Source organism: Pleurodeles waltl, chromosome 9 (assembly GCF_031143425.1).
Source record: "Pleurodeles waltl isolate 20211129_DDA chromosome 9, aPleWal1.hap1.20221129, whole genome shotgun sequence".
In the NCBI taxonomy this organism is placed as follows: Eukaryota; Metazoa; Chordata; class Amphibia; order Caudata; family Salamandridae; genus Pleurodeles; species Pleurodeles waltl.
The window spans coordinates 979,934,038-979,953,118 of NC_090448.1; positions in this window are offsets into that span (position 1 = coordinate 979,934,038).

Sequence of the window (19,081 nt, forward strand, 5' to 3'; positions counted from 1 at the left end):
GGTACAAGGCTGATTAAATGTGCATCGTGAACTTTGCCTTCCTAGAAGCAACTGATAAAATATGTAAAAGCAAATGTTGAAAGCAGGCTTGCTAAAATCTGCATAAAAATGTGTGTATATAAAAAGACAAAGGCACAAGCTGTGAAACTAAGCTAAGACAGTGGTGCCCAACCCGGGTACTAAAATGACCTTATGACCCTCTCCCATTGCTAGTATAGAAGAGCAGATTCTAAAACCCTAAAGGAATACAAAATAAAATAGTCAGAAATGCTATAAAAGCTATATTAAATCTAAAATGTCCATGTCTACAAGCAAAATAATCGAAGGGAAAACCAGGGCTATATTAATATTCTTAAGGAACAGCAGTTCTTATTAGCGATGCATGTATATGCAATTAAATAAAAACACAATCACACTAATAACACAATAGTAGAATGACATCAAAAGGAGCCAATTCCAAAATATAATACACACAATAAGTCCAAACAGAGTGGTTAATATCTCAATCAATATATTGATACAAAAAGCAATGGTGAAAGAGGTTAAACAGTGTCCCAAGTGAAATGCAACCCACAATCAATGCAAAGAATAACAAAAAGTGATTGTGATAAAATAAAAATAAAAACGGTTTCCAAAATTCAGTAAATGACCTAAGTCAATGGTATCATTACATACAAGACCCAATATAATTTCAAAGGGTCACACTATTAGGTTTGTTTTGGCATGGTCGACCACATTTCGACCCTCTAACAGGTATTTGGTCTCATCAGGACCAGTAAATGAAAGAGACACCTCATGAATAGTGCTGGAATCCAAAAAAGTGCACAAGTGTGAAATATTAAAAGTACTTACAAGGGGGTACTCATTACGCAAGAAACTCCAAAGGAAATATATAATGAGACCCTATATTGGGTACTATTCACCACAACTGCAAGATATTCAAATTACTTACAGGATGGACCCTTCTACCCCTTACCAAGAAGTACTCCAAAGTAATGGCATACAGGAACTCAGTGAACAGGGATAGCTTGGATATCTGCAGAGACAGTCCATAGAATTGTGGCAAGGCGAGATATTGCAAGCCTGTTGTTCTTACTCTGCCAACTGGCCCTAACCACAGATGTACAACAGACTGTTCTTTCTTTTTGTATATGACTGCAGACATCAAGGCTATCATAGTAGACAAATATTTCTGAATGATGTAAATTGTAGATAACACAAAGTTGTTTAATGTGTAAATTCTAGTGGACAGAGTGTTCATCCCATTATCGACAACAGCTAATGTTTTCTCTAAGTTCTCCTTATCTATTTGTCTTAAACAAGCAGCAGCTTCCATTTGTGATAGCTTCCATACAGTATTTCATTTTATATTACATACACAATCGTTTAGTGTGTGATTGTTTTAGGACCTAGCAGGAAATCTTGCTAATTTAGGTACTGGGAGAGGAGAGAAAGGTGTTCAGCTTTCAATGTGGAGTGTTGCAACCATTGTGGACATGTGTTGTATGGTGACAAAACCAGGGTCCGGTCTGCTTGCTTTAAAACCCCATAAAACAAGCATGCCAACCATTTGTGTCCACTGACCACAATAACCACCCGTCTGGATCTCAAAATGTTGAATTAAATGTCCCATTCTTAACCATAACATTGAGCTGATTTTCTGTAACATTCACCACATTTTGCCAATTTTCAAATCTTGCTATAGAGGGAATACTGAGTACATTCATTTCTTTGATTTTTGCTAACCCACTGCAAGTTATTTGCTGAACAGTTTCATTCAAGAAAATAATTTGGAATTAAGCATGCTTTGAATAAGGCATCCATGCCTTGTACCTCTCAATTTTTCGTTTACCAAACAGTTTTCGACCTGCTCACCACAAACTCTCCTGACATCGCCTTCCTCACTGAAACATGGATGAACCCCTCATCAGAACCCAACATCGCCATAGCCATCCCAGAAGGTCACAAAATCACCCGTAGAGACTGGACCAACAAACCAGGAGGAGGTATCGCCATAATACACAAAAACTCCATCAAAATTTCCACCAACACCAACGACACCCTAGACAACGCAGAACACCTACACTTTCAAGCACACATCAACCCCAACACCACCCTAAGAAGAACCCTCAGCTACAGACCACCAGGACCCCGCCTTCCATTCTGTGACGCCATCGCCGATCAGCTCCCACGCCCTCATCTCCACAGACTACATACTCCTTGGTGACCTTAACTTTCACCTGGAAAGCACCCACCACTGCAACTTCACGGCCCTGCTGGACAACCTTGCGAACTTCGGCTTCAAGCAACTGGTCACCTCACCCACCCACTCAGGGGGACACACGCTAGGTGCCATCTTCACCTCCAGCAGCTACATCACCTTCACTCACACCACCGAACTCCACTGGACTGACCACCACTGCGTCCACTTCTTCTTCATGAAACCCACCACCCATCACCAACAGCACCCTACACCCTACTGCAAGTGGAACATGATCTCCAAAGAACACCTGATCTCCAACCTCGCACAAGCTCCACCTCCCATCACCAACGACCCCAACACTGCCACCCTCAACCTTACACGATGGCTAGAAACTTGCGCAGACTCCCTCGCCCCTTTGAAAACAAACAACAACACCCGCACCATCAAGACCCCCCCATGGTTCACCACAGAACTTCAGTCTTCCAAACGAGAATGCCCAAAAATTGAGAAAGCCTGGTGCCAAGTACCCTAAATGAGCAACTTCTCCGTCCTCAAAACAGCCATGCGCAAACACCACCAACTCATCCGGACCACCAAACGGTCCTTCTACTAAGAACGCATAGACAACAACACACACAACAGCAAATACATTTTTGCCATCATCAAAGAACTCACCAAACCCAAACCCTGCACCATCGACCCTCCACACTCCAAGACCTCTGAAACTCCCTCTCCAACTACTTCTGCCGCAAAATCGCAGACATTCATGACAGCTTCACATTGTCAGCACCCACCATCACCACCACCGATACAACCAACACCACTACACCCTGCCGCACCAACCTATTGAACACCTGGACCCCACCAATGAAGAAGAAATCGGCAAAACCATGAGCTCCATCCACTCAGGCTCCCCAACTGAACCTTGCCCCCACCACATCTTCAACAAGGCCAGCCAAATCATCGCTCCCCAGTTCCGGGCAGTCATCAACAGTTCCTTCGACACCGCAACCTTCCCAAATATTTGGAAGCATGCCGAAGTCAACACTCTTCTCAAAAAACCCAAAGCAGACCCGGAAGACCTCACAAACTACCGACCCATTTCTCTTCTCCCCTTCCCCGCAAAGTTTGTGGAGAAGATAGTAAACATACAACTATCTCGCCTCCTAGAAGACAACAACATACTCAACGTCTCCCAGTCTGGATTCCGCAAGAACCACAGCACAGAGACCGCCCTCATTGCCTGCACAAACGACATCAGGACCAGACTGGACAAGGGCGAGACCGTCACCCTCATCCTCCTAGACCTCTTTGCAGCTTTTGACACTGTATGCCACCAAACCCTCCGCGCATGCCTTTTCGACGCTGGAATCTGCCACAAAGCCATGGACTGGCTCACCTCCTTCCTCTCTGAAAGAACCCAAAGAGTTCACCTCCCTCCTTTCCGGTCTACAGCCACCAAGATCATCTGTGGGGTACCCCAAGGATCCTCCCTCAGCCCCAGCCTCTTCAACATCTACATGACTCCTCTCGCCAACATCCTCCGCCCCCACGGCATCACCATCATCTCATACGCTGACGACACCCAGCTCATCATCTCCCTCACAAGGAACTTAGCTACCGCCAAGATTAACCTGCACGCCGGATTCCTCGACATCACCAACTGGATGACAGCAAGCCACCTCAAACTGAACTCAGACAAAACAGAGATCATCACCTTCGGCCCCAACAAGGCAGCATGGAATGACTCTTGGTGGCCCACCACCCTTGGACCACTCCCAACACCCACCACCCACGCACGCAACCTTGGCATCCTACTGGACTCGTCTCTCTCCATGACTAAGCAAATCAACGCCATATCATCCTCCTGCTTCAACACCCATCGCATGCTATGCAAGTCTTTCAAATGGATTCCTTTAGAAACAAGAAGAACAGTCACCCGCGCCCTCATAAGCAGCAGACTGGACTACAGCAACGCCCTCTACGGAGGGACCACAGCCAAGCTTCAAAGAAAACTCCAGCGAATCCAGAATGCAGCCACACATCTCATCCTCAACCTCCCCTGCCACGAACACATATCCACCCACCTCAGATCCCTACACTGGCTGCCCATCAACAAAAGGATAATTTTCAAAATCCTTGTCCACGCTCACAAAGCCCTCCACGACACTGGACCAACCTACCTCAACGAACGAGTAAACTTCCACATACCAACTCGACAGCTCCGCTCCGCGGACCTCGCCCTCGTTACAGTCCCATGCATCCAACGCACCACCTCCGGCGGAAGATCCTTCTCCCACCTTGCCGCCACAACCTGGAACTCCCTCCCCACCAACCTACACAAGACCCAGGACCTCCTAACCTTCAGAAAGCACCTAAAAATATGGCTTTTCGAGAAGTAACTGCCCCTCCCCACTGTTGCCCCCCCCCATCTCAGTGCCTTGAGACTCTACCGGGTGAGTAGTGCGCTTAAGATATGTTTTTGTTTGATAGATTGATTGAATATCACACAGAATTATCCGGATGAAAAAAAATGTTTTGCTTTCATGTGTATGTAAATGCATTGCTTCGAGCATGTCAGTCTTTAATTATCTGAGTATATATGTGTGTTGTTGTGTCCAATGTTTACTTGAAAAACTTGGATGTATTAAATCATAATGTGGTTTTATGCACTGTGCATAATCTGGTATGTATGTTCTGCCAAAATTAAAGAATCTTAACAAGGATTGCAATTTTATGATGGTATTTGGTGGTTTTAGTTGTGCACATGTCTTTTGGAAGTGAGGTGCCAGACTCTTCCCCTCATTTGAAAGCTTGTATCCCAAAAACAGGACATTGAGAAATGCAATTTTCGTTTTCTTAAAACTGAATTTGTAGCCAGGTTCAGCAAACCCCAATACAATGCGATCTACCCAGGCAAAATGTGTGTTGAGGTCATAATCTGTCAGATAAATGTCATCTACATAAGACAATGCATCAGGATAAATACCATGCAATATTGCTGTTACGCGGGCTGAGAGCAATCCAGGACTGTTCTCATACCCTTAAGAGAATTGACAAAATTGGTTTTAAGAGTTGAGCAGAAAAAGCAGTTAGATACCTGCTTTCAGGCGCTGTGTTTTGGCAGAAATAAACATTAGAAATATCTAAGGCAGTGGTTCCCAACCTTTTGACTCCTGAGGACCCCCACTGAATGATTACTGGAAGCTGGGGACCCCGAAGCAACTTTTACGATTTAAATTTCAAGCATTAAAACAGTAATTTGCAAAAAATACACAAACAAGTATACTCCACACAAACGCATGAATTACTAACAATGTAATTATTTTATGTTGAAAAAATATGCAAAATCCAAAAGATTTAATGGGAAGGTTGGCACTGCATCTCGGCGACTAACTTCTCAATGTTTAGTTTTAATTAGGAAAGCTGAATCCTCTGGTCAGATTCAACATCTCCCACACAATTCCTGTTTTTATCTTTAGGTATATAGATCTGAGAAAGTTATTTCACATAAATATGTGGAAGTAAAACCATAAGATCCTCTCATCTCTCCATAGCCTCTCTATCACATGTAATTCATTTGTTTGATAGCACCTCTCATACCAGTGTATGGTGTCGGAGCACTTTACAGGGGAAAACAAGGTGTAGGATTCACATCATCCACACTAGTAGGCATTTTCTAAGAGTGCTTGGTCTGGGGAAGCAAAAACTTAGGATTCAGAACACAGCACAGTGGTTAGCATTGACTTTAATAATAAGAATGTATTTTTATGAAAGCAAACCTTTTTTAGCCGTGCAAGGAAAATGAAAGTCTAGGGAAAAAATAACTTTCTAATTTGTGCCTTGCAGTTTGCATGCAGCTCTTTGATGGCAGTTCATAGCTCACTGTGCTAGATTATGATTGTAACTTATGTACTGCACAGTAACAAAAGAAACAAAAGCAGTAACCCTCTGTGCTATGCACATAAAATACTGTTCTTAACCTGATACAGGTTCTTTGCAGCAGGCATATTAACCATCTGTGCTACCTTTGAGTCAAAACCGCCACTAGACAAAACTCCCATCTTTCTCCAGCAGGGACATTAATCACTAGAGTAATCTTTTTGCTTTTATTTTTGTCCAAAAGCTGCTGGCTGGATGTAAGAGGAAGTTTGCAGTGCATTTAAAACTGCTCAAGGGAAGCAATAAATATAAAAAATGCAATTGTTTGTAAGAGGCGAATTGCCTTCCTCCCGGCCCAGGCCTGCAGACCCCCTGGGAATATGTCACGGACACTGGGGGTCCGCAAACCACAGGTTGGGAACCAATGATCTAAGTTTGTTTTATATTTTTTACAGGCAATATTGTTTATTAGAGTTGTGCTGTGATTTTTGTATTGCAAATGTACATGTGTGGCTGTTTAAATGTCTGTAACCTAAGACTACTCTCTATGAATGGGCCAGCTTAGCTATGGGGAACAAAGGTTGTTCATTGGAGATGCACAGGTTCAAAAACTCCATGGTACTCAAGTTGTGAGAGAATTTCCTTCATGGGGACTTTTGCATCATCCTTCTTTGGATACCCTGGTTGTACTTGTGGGCTGGATCACATGGGTACAACACTATACGGAGAGTCACTAGGTCGAAGTAAGCCTCAGCAAGGCCTACTAGTGCAAGGGATTCGCCCTTCTCTGCACAAAGTCCTCAGACCATAGAGGAAGAAGTTGGCACAGAAACTGAAATAAAAGACAAAGTTTATTAAACCTCATGAGGTGGTACTACAGTTCAAACAGCACCCTTCGGTAATGTTTGAAGTAGCACACTGAACTACGAGAGCATGGTCCTTTTATAACCATGCAGGGGCTAAAAGAAGGTGGTAAAGTTGTAGAAGCAAGACTTATATACATATAAGGTCATATGGAAATGCACAGTCGACAGGTAGGAGGGGCTAACACTTTTCAAGGACTAGTAGACACATTACTGTCGGTTACTAATTACTAACAGCTGCAGACCTTACTGGGTATGTGCAAAGGGGGAGATGCCAAATATAAATTGTCAATAGACAGATTTTCAAGAGTAGTTAACAGGAAGGTAGGACAGAGCACATGGCGAACACATGGCAGCATGTGGCAGAGATAATGGCTGCCATGAATACAAAATGGATTCCGCGAAATGTTCACAATAGTTGCTAAATACAAGAAGTCTTCTGCTATTGCTTAATCTAATCGCTACTAAATTACAACAGACGACCCTTTCAGCATTAGCTGAAGACATTCGTCTTTCTGGGATAATCTAAATATTCATCTTGTATATTTATGCTCATCATTTCAGCCATTTCCTTATCTAACATGTGTTGTGCTTTCATTTCTGTAATATTTCTTTTGGTAGGCATACAAGCAGTAATACACATGGAGCAGAACATTGGACCACACTGAATGCAGATAGAGCATGTGAAAAACATTGCAATCATTACACACAGGATAGTCAGCAGTTTCTAGCCCCAAGCGGAAACAAGAGCCCAAAACCATCCAGAAAAAGTCCAAGTACCAGTCTCTGTGTGAATTTCTGCAGCAATTTTATGCAATTTAGATATTGCATCATATCCTGAAGGTGAGTGGTCTGGAATGAAAATGCAGCAACTACTACTGATGATGCGACATGCACCACCTCGATCAGCTAATATCACATCTAGTACCATACGATTTTGGAGCGCTACAATCCTCGCGATTTGGAGCTCCTCAGTAATATTCCCAAGTGCCAGAGCTGCCTGATTTGTAACAGCTTCCACAACCCTAGTCAATCGTCTCACTTTCCTACTGTTTATCGCAGCACCCACAAAGGAGAACAACCCTAACTTAAAATCAACATATTGTTGCAGGCTAGTGTCTGTTTGGTCTACCTCATTTGTACTTATTGTCCTTTTATATCTATTTTTAATGATGTAATTGAACAGTTTAAAATCTCGGTGATATGACGCAGGTGCCAAAAACACAGGGGGTAATAGAAAAGATACATAACACACACCTGACCACCCAACAGGTAGTTAGTAATATCCATAGTTACCACAAACAAAATATGTATTATTTGAAGCTGTAAAACTACTATTATTTACACCCTCAATAGTTAAAATCAAGGTACAATCGCTTGTCCCCACTAGAATTCGCCCAATGCTACGTATACATAAATCTGTTTTAGTTTTTGTAACAGAAATTACAAAATGTTCTTTCTTGTCAGAGTCTCTTATATTTGTGAACACATATGGTATTGAAACATTGTCCGGTTGATACTCTTCCCATTCCCATTTAGTTCCTTTGGCTTGGGGATACCCATCTTTGTCTTGGCAGCATACTTTATTAAGGCGAAAAAGAAGTCCGCCCTCTGTACGTTTTCCAGATGCAAACAAAAGCGTATACCAAGCTTGACAAGAACCATTGTGTGAAAAAGGAAGAGGAATGAAAGGTGTTCCTCCTTTCTTTTGATGCGCAGGTATCATTCCACATACCCAACAGTTAGTAGTATTTGTAGCATTATGAGTATGATGCAACATCTGAATGAAAGTATTTTTGAAGTACGATTGACGGTGCTTCTGCTCCTGATAGGGAAGCGTAAAGTAATAGTGATCCTCTGGTACTGGAGTAGTGGCAACAAAAAACTCACGAGCAAGAGCCATCTTTTCAACAAACGAGGTGATTATTGCTATAACCACCAAAACAACAACAAACCCCATAGTACTAATGATCGCTTTGTTATTCATTTTAGCAACAGTGATAATCGACCCTTCCAGAAATTAATTAAAAACAATAGTTGGAGCTCTTATCCCTGGGCAGCCGCTGATTTCTTCACCACGGGCCAAGACGGGTGTCACTAGTCTAATGCATGGCTGATCCCCCCCCTTGCCACATTGGCTCTCCATTTCACTAACCTAGGGCGGTAGCTCAACCAATTTTCTCCAGCACTATAGATTCTTTCCTCGGTCTCAAATTATATTGCGATACTCCAGAAATCGTATAGTCCAGGAAGAACTTCACAGATTCGTCAGGTGATATAGCACGGCCTTTCTCCGTAGTCAAAATCTCTCGATGATCGGTCAGCACAGCAGGTTCCACCAAGGTAGGTAGCGCTCTCTCGGCCAAGGAGCACCTGCTCTGGGCCTCGCCACCTTGGTTCCAAGCTGCTTGATCTTTCAAAGGACTTAATCATCACATGGTCACCAGGTCGGAGTTCATGGCCTTCACTTGTAGATCTGTCAGGAAGTGCTTCTCGAACCTGTTGATGAATAGAAATCAAATTGTTGGTTAACTGTGCCAAATAATCATTCATCAGGACACAAGGTACGTCATATACAGAATTTGGCTTAGGAACTCCCTAAATGTTCATTGGCCTTCCAAATACTATTTCATAGGGGGTAAGGCCTGTTCGAGAGTGTGGCACTGAACTAATACACAATAATGCCAACGGTAATGCATCTGGCCAAGTTAAAGATGTGGAAGCCTGTATCTTCACTAACTTCTGCTTCAAAGTAGCATTATGGCCGTCATTCTGACCCTGGCGGGCGGCAGTTGCCGCCCGCCCGGCGGGAACCGCCATTTGGCTGCTACGCGGTCAAAAGACCTCTGCCGGCATTCCAACCTTCCCGCAGGCCCGGCCGGCGCTACCCATGGTAGCGCCGGCTGGCCCAGCGGGAAGGAGGCCTGCAACACAGAAGCCGGCTCCGAATGCAGTTGCACCCGTCGCGCTTTTCACTGTCTGCTAGGCAGACAGTGAAAAGCTTCATGGGGCCCTGTTAGGGGGCCCCTGCACTGCCCATGCCAGTGGTATAAGGCAAGAGGCCTTTTCCCTCTGTCCATTTAGGATCTGGAACAATATCTCTGAATCCATCACTACTACTCCAATTTAAGAAAGAGTTTAGGATGCACCTCATTAAAGAACAATATATCACAATGCATTAACACCCAACAAACCAGATACCTCTCATGTCACTCATTGAGTGCATGCTTGTCTTTGACCATGTGAAGTGGTCTGCTGCTCTCTGGCTAGGTTCCCTCCATAAAAATACCACACACATACATACATTCTACTGAATAGAGCATGATGTTCATGGATAATTCAAACATAACCCATGCCTAATTGTACTGCAGTACAAGAGTGATGGATTTACATGTGGTAGTGATATTGTCACTGCACTTAGCAGCATCATGAGGATTTAATCTGGCGTTCCCAGTCTGTGGAGATTGTTCACTTGGTTGAGATGAACGTGGGCCACCATAATAAGGTTAGAGTCTAGAATAGGCCTCAGACCTCTGTATGTTGCCCTGCAGTCATCAGATAATAAGCATTAAAACAACAGAGTTCCTCTGGTACAAGTTCTGTGGCATAGAGCATCTGGAGTCATTTGAGCCTTCGACAAGTAGTATGTTAACCTTGAAAAATACACAAGCATGGGTTCCTTTCTTTACTGTTTTGTTTTTCTTATAATTGACACGTCTCATTTGCTTCTTCACTCCCAGAATCAGCAAACATAATACATCTTGTGATAAAATAATCCCTTTCTATTGCTCACCGATTTTCCAGGTTCACCGGGTGCTCCTCGTTCTCCCTGAAATGAAAAAGTAAAAATAAGCTACAAGAAACAGTGACCAGGGATTAGTCATATATAAATGAATCAAAGAGAATCAGCAAAGTCCAACCCCTTCACAATAGATCAAGGGTATTTTGGAACTTGGAAAGATGAAGGTGGATACCACAATGAGATCAGATGGAATTGACCCTAGAATAGAACAATAGAGGGCTGGTCACATCACTGGGGACAGAACAGAATCAGGAGGTCTTGAGGAAGGCAAATGTACGCCCCATCTCATTAAGCAGGAGTAGGGAAGAGGCTGAAACTAAAGGACAGTCAGCCTGACTTTATGGTTGAGGAAACCAATGGGATCACTTTTAAATGAGAGAATAGTCTAATTCCCTGTAAATACTAGATTACAGAGTTTATTGGAAAATTGGATTTATGTAGCCACTCACAAGTCATGCATGCAGGACACAGATGTTGTGAGGACCCCCTATATCTTTCCACCAACCCTGCTGATTGTGTGGTGGAAAACCGCATGGAACTTTTGTTTGATCCCTAATCCTTTCAGGACATATTTAATAACTTCCCCAGCAAAATGAGGTCCGTTATCATTCCATAAAAGTCTGCAAACACCAAACCACAAAAATTCTTTCAAAAGCACCTTCGCTGTGGTAACAGCAGTATTATCCTTTGTGGGGTACGCCTCTATCCATTTACTGAAGGCACATACCACCACCAAGACATACTCTAAATTGTTGCAGCGTTCAAGCTGAATATAATCCATTTGTAGAACTTCGAAAGGTGCAGTTGGTGTAGCAAACCCTCCCGCAGGAGTTCGTGTCCCTTTTCCAGGATTGTATTGTAAACAGATCGAACAAGACTGTAGTACTCTCTTAGCTGTACTGGAACTTTCTGGACGCTTCCAAACTTGCGTAAGCAACTTCGATATTGTTGAAGCTCCAACATGTGCCAGCCCATGTGCCATCCGAACCATAGGTTGTACAAAAGCTATAGGCAATTTCCATTTATCCATCTGCTTATTCCGCCAACAGCCCTCATCATCCAATTCCCCTTCTTCAGATCATTGCTCACGTTTTTTCACAGAAGCAGATTTCTGTATATCTAATACGTCTTATCTAACATTATGCCAACGTTCAGCTTGTGACTTCACTACATACATAGAAGTAGTAATTCGCTGCATCGCAGTCTCGCGTGCTAAGCGGTCTGCAAGGGCATTACCTTGCCCTATCTTATCGGTCACTCTCTTGTGTGCACTGCATTTCACAATAGCTATTTTCTTTGGATATGTCAATGCAGTCAAGAGGTTATGCACTAATTCTCCATGCATTATCTGCATCCTGTGGGATGTGAGAAAGCCTCTCTCCTTCCAAAGCAAACCAAAATCATGAGCCACTCCAAAAGCATAGCGGCTGTCTGCATAAATATTCACACATAAGTCAGTACTAAGCTCACAGGCTTGTGTCAAAGCTATTAGTTCAGCTGCTTGAGCTGACTTCTGTGGTATACGAGCTGTCTCTACTACCGTGTGTATTGTGGTGATTGCATCTGCAGCTGAGGTCGTACCATCTGGCAACTTCAAACAAGACCCATCAACCCACAATTCCCTGTCTACATCTGGAAGGGGCGTATCTTGCAAATCAATACGACCCTTTGTTCTTGGGTAAGGAATATACAATCATGTGTTTCTTGTGACTGAGGCTGAGTCACCGGATATGGCAAAAAAGTGGCTGGATTTAGTGTTGCACAGCTCTTCAGTGTAATGTGAGGAGCCAGCAATGTCAATTCAGGCGAGCGCTAGGTAAATGTTGCGTCTTTGTTTGATTTAAAAGAGCATCAACCGCATGAGGTACTAACACCAACAGCTTATGTGACAAAACTATCCCTTCACTCTGACGTATTGACACAGCTGTTGCCGCAACTGAACGAAAACACCCAGGCAACGCTCGAGCGACAGGATCAAGTACTGCTGAAAAATATGCACAGGGACGCTGCTTATCGCCATGTGTCTGTACTAAAACTGACAATGCACATCCATCTTTCTCATGTACGTAAAGTGCAAAAGGCTTTGTGTAATCTGGAGTAACTAACACTGGTGCTGAACAAGGGCTTGTCGTAGCTGCCGGAAAGCAGTCTCACATTCATCTGTCCATGGGAGGGGCATTGGAGTACCTTTAGTCAAAAGTTCGAGCAAAGGTTTGACAATGTGTGAAAACCCTAATATTCACTGCCTACAAAAAGAAGTAAGACCAAGGAATGCACAAACATCTTTCTGAGTAGAGGGTACTGGTGTGTTTAAAATTGCTTGAATACGATCTGATGTAAGTGCACGGCCTTCCTTAGACAAAAGGTGACCTAAATAGGTTACCTTTGGTCTACAATATTGCAATTTCTTTCGTGACACTTTATGATGGTGTGAAGCAAAAAAAGAAAGTAAGGACAAAGTGCACTTTTCACATTGCTCAGGGGTATCAGCTGCCACCAAAATATCATCGACATATTGTATGAGAGACACACCTTCAGGCAAAACAAAAGAATCAAGTTGTTGTTTTAACGCTTGACTATAAATACTAGGACTCTCAGTATAGCCTTGAGAAACTCTGCAAAATCTATGTGATTGCTTATTCAAAGTAAAACCAAACAAATATCGGCTGTCAAGAAAGTATTCTTCAAGTCTATCACAGAGAACGTATTTGCTGTCAGGGGAACCAAAGTAAGAAGTGTTGTGATGTCAGATACCACAGGATATTGTGGTACCACAATCTTATTCACTTTTACGTAAATCAATAATGAATCGGTAAATCCTAGTATCAGTATCCTTTTTCAGAATAGGAAAAATCGGACTGTTACAAACATTATACGGAACTTCCTCAACAACTCCAACTGCAATAAGATCATGCACAATTCGTGTGAGTGCTTCTTCGCCCTCCTGTGAAATTTTGTATTGAGGCAAACGTGGCAATACAGCTCCCTCCTTGACACTAATATGTACCGGTGGAATAATCATTTGTCCCACATCAGTATCTGAAGTAGCCCATAAAGGTCTAGGGAGTGAAGCTAATGCAATATCCTCTTTAACAAGACAAACTCTTTCCATCACAGGATGATTATCATTCAAAATAAAACACACCCCTTCAGGAGAGCATCGTATTGTAGCCCTGAAATACTTGAGCATATCAAGACCCACAATATTGTCTGGTGTATTTAGAGAAAGCAAAAACGAACATGGAGCAGTAAATTTATCAACATGGAATGCAAGTGGTTGTGACAATGGGCTAGGGGAAGGTGTTCCATCTAAACCTATCGATGTAATGGTTAAGCCAGACAGGGGAGCCCTTGGAACCAATTGTTTAGACAAGGCGCTACGAGTAGCTCCTGTATCAACCAGAAACTGATCAGTAGAACCCAAAACATGTGCTGTAACATAGGGACCCCTATGATCTACTGGAACTTCAACTGATTCCTTACCCCATCCTAGGCAATCCTATGCATAAGCAGAATCTTGGAAATCAGGCTGCACATAGTTAGACATCTGGTATTGGTTCCGTCTATCAAAGTATTAAACCCATCCTGCCTTCGTACAATAGCATCAACCCTAGCATCATCATTCGTGCTTCTTTTAGGCCCTGAATAGCCTGAGGGATTTCTCATTTGTCCCCGACCACGTGAACCCTGCTGAACACGTAGTGCTGGACAATCGGCAGCCCAATGCCCAAATTTCTTACGTTACACACACTGATCAACAGACAAATTCGAACGAGTGTAAGAAGAACCATAAGATCCACATCCACCTCTTTCACTACCTCTAAAAGGTGGACCATAAGCTTGAGCCAACATAACCTTCGTCTTTAATTCTTTAATCTTTTTATCCTCGCTACCTTTTGCTTCTAATTCCTGACGTTCATAATACTGAGCCATACTCAAATAGAAACCGGAGTAGAGGTAGTCCATGAACTTTCACTAGCTGTTAGACGACTAGCTATTCCTGGTAACAGATTTGCGACATATTTATCGACGAACAAATGTCTGCCCATATCATCTGGCAATAACTGGCCGCAAAAAATCATGAAATGCTTCTTCAAAGCGTGTAAAGAAATCAGAGACCGATTCATCTGCCTTTTGCTTACAAGACGCTAAAACAGTCCAATCTATCTTTTTAGGGGGAATAATCATTTTTAACTTAACTAATATGGCTGAGGGAAGATCTAGAATCAACTGATACGGCTTTTTCTCAGGTTCCCTATCCCTGTCCATCTGTTCTAATTCTTTCCATGACGCCCCAGAAACTACATGATCATCAACTTTACGAACAGTTCTCCCCTTATCTGGCGGTAATATCAATGTCAGCCAAAGTCATAGTACAAGAACTAATTGCTCCCTCAACTTCCTCATGAAAGGCGGCTGGATTTTTCCGCGGGTAAGGTAATGCTGTTTTAAGTGCCATTACATCTGCCCTATTCCAAGGAGTGTACACCCAATTATAAATAAAATAACCCTTAGCATCAACAGAAGTTTTATCATCACTTGTACCCGATCCTTTAGGAGGAACATACAAAGGCGCGGCCTCCTGCATTGGTTTCGCGTGAACTATCATAGTCTTATCTGTTCCAAAGATGGAAGCTTGCACCCCGCCGGTCTGAGATGTCCATGCAACTACGTCCACAGCCCTTTTCTCCTCTTGCAAACAGACTGTCGCAACACATAATTTCACCAAACGCCTGATTGCATCAGCCACCTGGGAGAAAACAAAAAGACCATCACGCATTTGCTTACGATCAGCTGCTACATCATCGGGCTCTAACTCATCAAAATATTTCCGAAATAGTTCAATAACTTCTGTGCCGAATGCCTCAGTAAAATATAGCTGCTCCTTTTCCGTCCACCTTTTCATGTTGTCTAAAAGTTCAGAAGCAGAGACAACGCTACAAATTATTTTACGAGCAATAGATCTAAGCTCAGACGCACAGTCAGCAGGCAACATAGAGCGACTGTCTCGTATCTTCTGTTGCTCCGAACCGGAGACCTCAGCTAACTCATGAGGGGCAGAAGGAACGACATACGGAGGTGGAGGGCGATCTAGTAAGAAAATCTCATTGTGCGGTTTATTAAGGATAGGATAGAGAGGTTGCCGAACAGTGTATTGGCCAGTTACCTGCAATTTACGTTCTTTCTCTTCTATGTCCTTTAAATCATTTATTTCTTTCTTTCTCATTTCCAATGCTTTCACATATACATTCTTCCGCTGCTCTTTCTCAAGCAAGGCTTGCTCACGCTTCAATCATCCACGCACTTCTTTCTCCCACATTCGTACACAGTCAAACATATCTTGCCTAGACCTTTGCTTACACATACATTGTTCCACATACTCAATCTTTCGCAAATCAAATGACCCATGCATAGGCCAACGTAACTCAGGATCCGCACGAGTGTATTTATTCCATAATGTGCTGTACATTATAGAAGAAACACCATGTTTAACATACATATCTCTATTGCGCGTCCCCTCTGGGGGTGCCAGTTGCGATTCTTCCAGTCTCAAATTGGTACCATTACAAAAGCAACACATCCTACGAAGTGCGCTAAAAACAGGCATGCCAAAAATAGTGCAGAATATGCAGTATTATAATCAAAGTAGCACTTAAGGTGCCGTTCAAATCAAAATTAAATTGGAGAAAATTCTCTCATTACCTGCCTATATAAATTGCAATTTATATATCAATTCAAAGGACACAAATTGACTAGTCATCCAAAACACGAGAGCCACAGTAAGTGGTGAAACAAAGGCATCAAAACCCACAGCAAGTGCCGGAAAATGGCTCTTACCAATCACGGGGCGTCCAGGTTCCAACTGCCAAGTTCTAAAATCGACCAAAATGGTCACTGCACGACGAATGAACAAAAAGGATCTCAGTCGAGGACCGGCACCACCTGGATGGTCATATCAGAAAGAAGGGAAAAACGCTGTGGTTGCCAAGACTCGGGTCTCCTCAGACATTGATCGTCAGCAGCGAGATCCCAATCCTTCGTCGCGACCAATCTGTTGGGCGTCCGAGTCACCGATGAGTCCCTGTTCGGGCGCCAACTTGTCGAAGTAAGCCTCAGCAAGGTCTACTAGTGCAAGGGGTTCGCCCTTCTCTGCACAAAGTCCTCAGACCATACAGGAAGAAGTTGGCACAGAAACTGAAATAAAAGACAAAGTTTATTAAACCTCATGAGGTGGTACTACAGTTCAAATAGCACCCTTCGGTAAAGTTTGAAGTAGCACACTGAACTAAGAGAGCATGGTCCTTTTATACCCACGCAGGGGCTAAAAGAAGGTGGTACAATTATAGAAGCAAGACTTATATACATATAAGGTCATATGAAAATGCACAGTTGACAGGCAGGAGGGGCTAACAGTTTTCAAGGACTAGTAGACACATTACTGTTGGTTACTAATTACTAACAGCTGCAGGCCTTACTGGGCATGTGCAAAGTGGGAGATGCTAAATATAACTTGTCACTAGACAGATTTTCAAGAGTAGTTAACAGGAAGGTAGGACAGAGCACATGGCAGCATGTGGCAGAGATAATGGCTGCCATGAATACAAAATGAATTCCGCAAAATGTTCACAATAGTTGCTAAATACAAGATGTCTTCTGCTAATGCTTAATCAAATTGCTACTAAATTACAACAACTATCCCATGCCAGATGGTTGCGGTATGATGCCTGAGCCTGTGCAATATGTGGCATAGGCAACTTTTACTGGATCTAGAACTAGGACTGAAAAAGATGGCAAAATTACACCTTACTCTTGTGGGAGTGTTCTGACAAAATCTGTCAGACAGTCTTTTTTTGCCAAATGAATGCCATAGTGGAGCGTCAATATTTCCCAGATTATTACTTTAATTGTGCACATTATGTCCCCCTCAATTTGGATGTTTAAATTGTAAGTACAATCTGGAAGGGCGACTCACCTCTCTGGGGTCTTGGCTTCTATGTAGTTATTAGTTGTTCTCACATTCAGAAACTCTTCAAGATTCTGGCAAACTATTGTGAGCTCTACAGCGCTGCCTAGCAGAGTCACTGCCCGCGTCCTGTTCTTCAGTAGTGTCTTCAATATGTGTGGCATATTTAGCCCGAAATGGAAGGGCTTGTATCACTAACCTGTCAGACTGTTTCAAATTGTCATGATTTCTTAAGCTATAGCATTTTTCCGAGGTCTCCGAATGCGGGGAGTCTCCTCATTGCTTTGCTTTATCTTTATTACATTTTTGTTTGTCCAACCACTTTTCAGAAGACTCCTGTGCTTGCCTGGTACTATCTTTTTCGGAGTTCCCTTTAAGTTGTGGTTTATTTGGTCTGGCCCCCAATTTGTCCCGATCTGTACTAGTATATGTCTCAGAAATTATTTTTGGAAGCTCACGTTCCTAATCTATTTGTGGGTCATGTGTGAGCTGTTGATATACGTGAATGCTGCTACTTCCTTTTTAATATTTCCTAAAGTAACTGAGGAGACTCTGGCAAAATTGTCCATTAATGTAATCTCCAAGTCCAGGGCAGGGGCAGCCCGGTGCTCATTTTAAGTTTGTTTCAACAACTCTGGGAGAACCGAAAGAGATGGTGTACCATGTGTTATGGCATAAACTGAAAAAATAAATTATACAAAAGGAAACCTAGTGTACCCTTGTGGACTGGGTGCTAAAAATCAAACAAGTAAGGGTGCCAACCAGGGATATCATTCACAAAAATATTATGTATTTCCTGCAACTATTTAGTGATGCCTATCATTAGCATCTAAATTTAATTCTAACCATATCATTATTGAAGAACAAATCGTAACTGAAGGTCTCTTGACAAGAAAGTCACAAAAGTCACACAAAAAGGCATGTAATGATTCATAATGATATAGTTAGAATTATTCAATTCAATTATTTCTTTGAATACCAAAAGTATCCATAAAAGTACAAAACATACACATTAAATTACATTCGTTACTTAATGAAAACACAGTCATAAAAGCAAGAAACTAAAATCCAATACCAAAACGACAATGCACTAAAACAATACAATAATCAATTCAATGTGCTTAATCAGTATTAATACTGTAGTTCCAAAAGCTCGTATTGCTGCTCTCAAGAATGCCAATACATAGGCAATTACCTCTTCATCTATAAGTTGAGATAAAATGTTGAGAGCTACCCTGAGGTTATTAATGTTACACCCTTTTACAAGGGGAATCAAAAAGTGCTTCAAATACATAAAGTAATATCTCCCAAAAAAATTTAAGTGCGTCGTTTACTGTCCTGACTTCCCATCACAAGAACAAGAAATA